Here is an 8127-nt window from a genome sequence, read left to right as displayed (position 1 = left end):
CGGGGCTCTGCCGGCAGAGGGACTTTTGAGATGGTGTATATTCTCTATTAGCTTCTGGTTGTCAGCTGTGTGATAAGAGTGAAAACCTAAAGAGTATACAATGCCCCTTGTGCAGAATGAGTGGGAGGCGAGGAAAGCCATTTGGCCGCTGTGTCCAGCAAGTGCAGCATTTCACGACGTGAGCTACCTGGGGAGCTGGTGTCAGATTGGGACGGCACAAACGTTTATCCTTGGCCTTTCCTTGTTTGTCGCCTACTCTTTTCACTCTCACGCCCTTACTGTCTTAGTGATCACTCAGTCACTGAGTGCTTTCTGTTTACTGCCCTCCCCTTTTATGTGCTTCTGATTCCAAATGCTTTATTTAGTGCCAGATATCTCAGTCTTGACCCTTTGATGTCTGGGGCCAGAACACTCTTTGCTGTGCAAGACTTTTCTGTGAATTGCAGGATGTTACCAGGATGCCTGTCCTCTATCCACTGGACACCAGGAGCATCCCCTCATACAGGGGCAACAATTAAAAATGTCTAGACAGTATCCCCTGGGGGTGGAGACTGCCTGTCCTGAGGGCATTAATGGTCTAGTTTGTGCTTACTGTTGTCTGAAAACCCATGTGCTAAAAATAAATGTTCTTCCCTGGAAATTTTTCCAACTGGTTATGAGTGAGAAGAGAGTCTAACTTGCCTATTTACTGATCATTAGCCGTGCGTGCATGCTCAGCCATGTCCGACTCTTTGCCACCCTGTGGACTGTAGCCTGCCAGGCTCCTCTGTCTGGGCAAGAATACTGGAGTGGGTTGCCATTTCCTTTTCCAGGTGATCTTCCCAATCCAGGGAGTGAAGCCTTGTCTCTTGTGTCTTCTGTATTGGCAGGCAGATTCTTTACCACTAGCTCCACACAGGAAGCCCATTAATTTCTCTGAACTGGCATGTGGTGTCAAATTTCAAAGCCTGTACATTTTTTTGTTTGCTGTTTCAGTGCTTTGATGAGTGTGTTCATCTTTTTCTTGGAAGTCAAATTATTTATCTATATCTATCTATATTACTTCTTTTAAACATTCAATCAAATTGGACACAAACATAAAGAGATTATCTTTTTCTGAAGAGTTGTTGAGAGGAAGAGGCGGGGAAGGAGAAAGAACTTAGAGACATTTCTTCTAAAATGTGAACCTCTTATTGCCCATGTGCACTTGTTACATTTTCTGAAGTGAAATGTATTTGCAGTGAGTCTCAGCCTAACACATTTGATGGCTCAGGTTCTTATGGGTCAGTTTTCTCATATGTGGCAAAAACTTCTCAATTTACAGATGACCTCATGCATAGATATCAGATGCTTATAGACACAGGATCATTCCCTTGGCATTGAACAATGTCTTTTTTCAAAGTTGTGGTTTAGGTATCTATTTAATGTTCTTGGTCAGAGTATTAATAACTAACAAAGAACCTACCCTATAATTGATGAGTTAGTACAAGTTCTGTTGTAAAATTGCATCATTTTTGCTTCTACAGTGTTATGGATGAAACATGATTCTTGAAATGCCCTGCAATGCAGTTTAAAGTCTTTCATTTGAGTATCATTCTGTCTGAGCCCCAGGAACGTGGAATTTCCCAGGTAAGAATCCTGGAGCGGGTTGCCATTTTCTACTCCAGCAGATCTTCCTGACCCAAGGATCGAAGCCACGTCTCCTTAATTGGCAGGTGGATTCTTTACCACTGAGCCATTGGGGAAACCCAGGTTCTAAACCAAATGATAGACCTAGAGTCTAAAGACTGACTTTGAGAGCTGGTGAATATGCTAGTTTCTTCATTGTGTCTCTTGCTCCTTGTGTGATGAAAATAACATTTACTTTTCATGAACTAGGTGCAGGAAATTAAGAGTTTTTTCCCAGCATTGACTTTCCTTCCTTCTTTCCATCTATTTTCCTTCCTTCTGTGCATCCCACTGACATACAAGGAACTGTGGAGAGTGTACTGTGACTAGACACCATACCAGGCAAATGGGACAGAGACAGGAGAAGTTGCGCAACGCCCTGACTGAATGAGGGGCCAGTCAAGTAGACAAGCTACGGAAAATGAGAGGGAAAGACCGAGGTAGTGAAAGACCACGTGCAGAACATCCGGCCCAGGCTCCGTGGCCTTCTCTCGCCCAGCTTTTAGCCCCTTCTTATTTTAGGGGGTGGCGGGGTTTAGCGCTTATATGCAAAAATAATTAATGGAAGATAAATATGTCAAAAAGGAATTAAGATATTTCCAGATTATTCTGCAAAGTTGAGAATTCATCTCTGCACGGAAAATTGGTTATACATGCTTTTACTGCCTTTTTCTAACATTTTCCAATATTTTGACAAGCGGCTTCTTGGCGCTTTGCTTTCTTTGTCTGCAAAAACAATATTCTACAGATGTTCTGGAAGGGACATTGTTTTCTCACACTTCCAAGCAAATGATGCATCACTTCCCATCTTATTCTTGCTACAGTGCACACACGTGTGCACGCAGATTCTTGACTGAGGTCTGTGAAATATCCTAGAACGTCCTAATGTTGATTTACATCCTCTCTTGAAGAAACAATTAATATTGATTAATCTGAAGCATGTAGCTTGACAATAATTGAACCCAATTCACAACAAAAACAAGTAAATTGTGGTGCTTAAAATTTTTTAATAATGATTGCTTTTTTTTTTAAATCTCTGTGTCTAGATGATTGTTGACCTTGGATAAAATCCACTAGCAAATTCAAATTAAACAAAGCCAAAATATTGATGTGCATGGATATTTCAAAATATTGAAAGCAATTGAAACTCCCAAAATTATAAAAATTAGCATAATATGGAAAATCATTAAAGCTCATTCTTCAAAACTGATTTTAAATGATATATTGGTGGCTCAGACTGTAAAGAAGCTTCCTGCAATGTAGGAGACTCAAGTTCAGATCCTTGGAGAAGGAAATGACAACTCACTCCAATATTCTTGCCTGGGAAATCCCATGGACAGAGAAGCCTGGCAGGCTGCAGTCCTTGGGGTCACAAAGAGTCGGACACAACTAAGTGACTAACACTTTCACTTTTTCACACAATATAGTAAACAATGATAAAGGAATACTGTGATTTACGCAAATCTAACATGTGACTCTGAATTATTCAAGGAAATGTAAGAAAAGAACATACATCACATATCCTGCACAGCTAATTTAAATGATCACATATTCAATTTGAGAAACATTTCTTTGTAGATATCAGAGATATTAAAAATGGCAAACAAGAATTGCATATTTCTAGTTTTTCCCTACAAAGTTTATAGTATATTTCTGGATAAAGAAAAATAAATTACTCTTATTTATAATACACAGAATTTAGAACAACCTAAATGCCCGGTAATTCAAGATGATTAAATAGGATACAGTTTATTAAATGAGGTATTAGGGAAAATGTTGTTGTTGTTTAGTTGCTAAGTCACATCTGACTGTTTTGGAATCCCATGGACTGTAGTCCACCAGGCTTCTCTGTCCATAGAATTTTCAAGGCAAGAATACTGGAGTGGGTTGCCATTTCCTTCCTCAAGGCACCTTCCTGACCCAGGGATAGAACCCACATTTCCTGCATTGGCAAGCAGATTCTTTACCACTGAGCCATCTGGGAAACCCCGGTAGGGAAAATACTCAAATAAAATATTAAGCAAGAAAATAATATACAAAGTCTGTCTTATATAGCTAAAACAAATGATTGTTGTTTTCATAATGCAATATAGTAATGCAGTCACAGTTCAGTGACTAGTTATTTATCCCCCCCAAATCATACAGAAAATGTTCTACTTTCAAAGCACAATATGCTAAACTCTGTGTAGAGTATAGAGATGGGTAATCCTCTTCATTTATGTTTCTTGTTTTTGCAGTGGTGTTGCGTATATTTCATGGATGTTATACTGGGTGAAACTTAACACACGAGTACTTCCTGCTATGGACCCCTGAGTATGTACCAGCCACTGCTAAGTTTGGTATGAGGCTCAGATGGCAAAGAATCTTCCTGCGATGCGGGAGACTGGGGTTCGATCCCTGGATCAGGAAGATCTTCTGGAGAAGAGAATGGTTATCCACTCCTATTCTTGCCTGGATAATTCCATGGACAGAGGAACCTGGTGGGGTCAGAAAGAGTCAGACACGACCGAGTGACTAACACGCTAAAGAGCTTGAACATTATATAAGCTGGTTCACCCAGCCATTCATTTGAATCTCAGCCAAACAAGACTCAGTCTTGCTCACTATTTTTCTAGACCTGAACAACATTTTATAATGGCTTTCGGTTTTTTCACCGCAGGAAGTTTGAGAAAACACGTAGAACAAAGCTCCAGACCTGAAGAGTACACTCAACATTCCCTTTGGAAGGGGTTTCAAAGTCAGTAGGCCCAGAAAAGGTGACTTTCTCACGGTAAATTGGGAAATAGATGAAAAGCAGGTTGTCCCATTTTCCTGATGTGGGAAACATATTCTTAATGTGAATGGACTTGTTCCCTGAAATAGCAATAAAAACAAGACAATGAGAGGCTGATAAGTTAACAGACAACACCTAAATACTATTATTATTAAAGGAAAAAAGATGTAGATACTACTCCAATGTAAATGTTTTCAATTAACAGCATTATCTCTTATTGTACTTTGAATTAATTCTTCTACTGCATTTCAAGTATGTCTTTAATATTTTTGAAGCATATTTTTGTCAATAGTTGAGTTAGAATATTTAAAAATTATTTTTTTGCTGTTGAGAAAATATACTTACTTTTGTCTCACTGTACAAGGTACAAATCCATTCCCACTGAAGCTATGTGAATAATATATAATAATAAAAAGCATTGGGGTATTTTCCAGATAGGTAATAAAATTAAATAAGAAATTATAAATAATAAAACATCTAAAAGGAAAAGTTGGAAATATTTATCTAGTCTGGCATAGGGATCATAAAAGTAAGTAGAGAATTCCAAATAAAATTTTCAATATATTTGGTTATGAGTAAGCAACAGACTTCCGAATGCAATGATACATAAGTAAAATTGTGAAGCAAACCAAAAAGTGAAGAAAGTGTTTTCAAGTCAGAAGAAAAGCAAAGTATTTGTGCAAATAATAAGGATTAGTCTAAATCTAATCCAATGAGTAAAAACACACACACTTCATCAATAAAATAAGCAAATTGACAATAAATCTGAAAAGTAAACACAAGTAATATAATACATAGTTGTAGATTAATGTCATTAAGATAGCCATCAAGGCTTGTAAACCGTAGTAGCACCTAGTGCTGTGCAAGTGAAAGTAAATTCAAATTATTTTACACTTACTTTCCTGGAAGAAATTTATATCAAAAGTTTAGAAGAATGTACAATATTTGATTCAGTAGTTTCAGTTCTAGACTACTTGTTGAATATGTGTTAAAACACAGAAAAACATTCCAGTAATACCTTTTTTATAATATATAGAAATTGGAAATAGTCTTAATGCTGAAAGTAGAGCATGGAACATTATATGTTAAATAGGATAGTAATAAAATGCTCAGGATAAAATGTTAAATAAAAATAAAAATTTTAAAGATGAAGTGCTTAAGATTGGCTCTATTTTATGATTATATTTTTATGGTAAAATTAAGAGTGAATTTTAATTTTCTCTTTGTGCTATTTGATTTTTTCTATTTCTCTAAAAATTTTTAATTAGCTTAATAATCTGCTATTAATAATCAGTGTTAGTTCAAGGGAGAGAAAGAAGGAATTGCAACAGAGATTGAGTGTTTCAAAGGTTGGATTCATGTCTACTTTCAGTCTTGCTTAATCCACATGTTTCTAAGTATTGCAAGTCATAACTATCAAAGTAATTGCATATTTACCACATCAGAGTCATAAAAGCATTAAACTTGATAAGGCAGCTGTGTTGACATGAGACTCCTTAATACTGTAATGGTCAGGATAGCTGGAGTTGATCTTATCAACCATCTACACACAAAGGAGCCTGGCAGTCGTATCCTCACTGACATGATATATTGTTCAGAAACCCTTGTGATTTGTTGCTATGGTGCCTGGGAGATCCTTGGAGGTTCCAGTTCCACAATCTAGCTCGCTTGGGCATGTTTTGGGCATTCATAAATGAAAGAATGGAGTTTCTGTGTACACCCATGAGATTTTCCAGAGTCCTTCCTCCAGTTGTATAGGTAGCAAAGAAAGTAACAAGTGGTCCCTCTTTAAACACAGTCATACATTTATGCTGCCTCAATACCGGAATCCAACTGTTTATAGGCAGAAAATTTAGAGATGCCAACCACTAAGGAAAAAGTGATGTAAAAGGAAAAAAAAAGATGAAAGGAAGTGAAAAGAAACATCATCACATCATCACCTGCTACGATCCCACCCTCCTACGACAATAGATGTTTCCAGCATTTGGCCTCAGTTTTGGAGATTATGGGAACCAGAAAGGGGAGAGAGAGGAATAGGTTTTCACTATAAAACTGTAATAAAGACTAGTTCCAGAATTCCAAAGCTGGAAATCGACTCTCCTGATGAAAGATGAGAGAGATTCTTGGCCTCCCGTTCTCAGTTGGGAAAAGCCATTTACTTTTCTGTGCCTTTTATTGCTCTGAGAAGAAGAGCTAAAATATTTTTCATCTATCAAGTCCAGGGAGGCTTCCCAGGTGATGCTAGTGGTAAAGAACCTGCCGGCCAAGATGGAGAAGGAAGAGATGTGGGTCTGATCCCTGGGTTGGTTAGATCCTCTGAAGTAGGACATGGCAACCCGCTCCAGTATTCTTGCCTGGGAAATTCCATGGACAGAGGAACCTGGCAGGCTACAGTTCATGAGACTGCAAAGAGTCAGGCACGACTGAGCAATTGAGCACACAGTAAGTCTAGGATTGCCTCTAAAAAATCTATTACATTTATAAATGTTTCACCTGTTTTGAACAAACAAGTCAACCCTTTCACTGGTCTTCTCTGGTTTTGTCAGTTAATCATTTTATGGTTATTTTCTTCACTAGATCAATGGATCACATAAACTATCAGTTTTCCAAAGATTGCTGGAAAATTTTTACATAGACTGTGGCATGTGGAAAACACTCTGACGATAGACAGAAGAGGACCTACAAATGTTGGTAATGGAGTCATCAGGAGAGTTGGAAGGAATGACAGATGCAGTAAAGTAAAAAATTTACCAAAAGTGTGATACTGATTGCTCTTTGCAGCATATTACTTCATTCTCCTTCTCTCTGTGTCTCTTCTTTTTTTCCTCTCTCTCCCCATCCTCCCTACTCTCTCTCGTCTGTAGGATATGTATGAAACAGGCTCAGTTTTCAAAAAATTTCTCTTACAAAGTGTCTATGAAAATGATTTGATAGTGCTGGAATACTAACAAAATTATATGAATTGTTGACTATCCATTACTCCAGTTTTAAAGTCCTTCAAAAACGAAATTTTAACAGCCTTAACCTACACTTGACTCCAACTGATGACCACACCTTGGATTTTGTCATCAGTTCAGTCGCTCAGTCATGTCTGACTCTTTGTGACCCCATGGACTGCAGCACACCAGACTTCCCTGTCCATCACCAACTCCCGGAGATTGCTCAAACTCATGTCCATCGAGTTGGTGATTTTGTCATAGTGTGAGGGTATTTTCACTCTTGTAAAGTCTGAAATTCTCATCTGTGACCATAAACTTAATCTGACTTTATTTTTCACCTCCTCACATTTGCTGAAGTGTGTCTGTCATTCCTCCAACTCTCCCAGTTACTTCATTACCATCACGTGCAGGTCCTGTTTCAAAATAACTCATTTTCCCCCACTTAATCTGGATAACTTATATTCCCTATTAATTATAATTATCTCAGTGTTCACTCTATCTCTAAATTTGCCTAGAAAGGGAAAGTGCCAGCTATCAGCAGCAGCTGAGAATTTTAGAGGGAGATTAAAAATGTTGAGGACTGATGTGGAAGTTGGGTATGAAGTGGGATGAGATGGATAGATTCACAGTTGAGTCTGGGGCCAGGCAGAAGCTACCAGAGTCATATTTTTTTGGTTGCTGGCCTTTGGAATGGTGGAGGTTGGGTGGTTGAAAGTATTAGGTTCAGACCAATATCCAGTGAAGAAGAAAACCCATTAGTCAGCACAT

The 8127-nt window shown here is 38.2% G+C and overlaps 1 long non-coding RNA gene across 1 annotated transcript; it reads left to right on the top strand.

The window, feature by feature from the left end:
* The first annotated feature begins 1503 nt into the window (after positions 1-1503).
* Positions 1504-5577, top strand: LOC147347774 (uncharacterized). The gene is made up of 2 exons (XR_015152793.1): positions 1504-1608; positions 3885-5577. It is a non-coding gene; the product is annotated as an uncharacterized LOC147347774 (long non-coding RNA).
* Positions 5578-8127: the final 2550 nt, after the last annotated feature.

The sequence above is a fragment of the Bos grunniens genome, chromosome 23 (genome assembly GCF_055505025.1).
Source record: "Bos grunniens cultivar Pamir isolate PY7600 chromosome 23, Bosgru_T2T1.0, whole genome shotgun sequence".
Lineage (NCBI taxonomy): Eukaryota > Metazoa > Chordata > Mammalia > Artiodactyla > Bovidae > Bos > Bos grunniens.
Note: the sequence above shows the minus strand (reverse complement) of the source record. Positions and strands in the feature narration are given on the sequence as shown.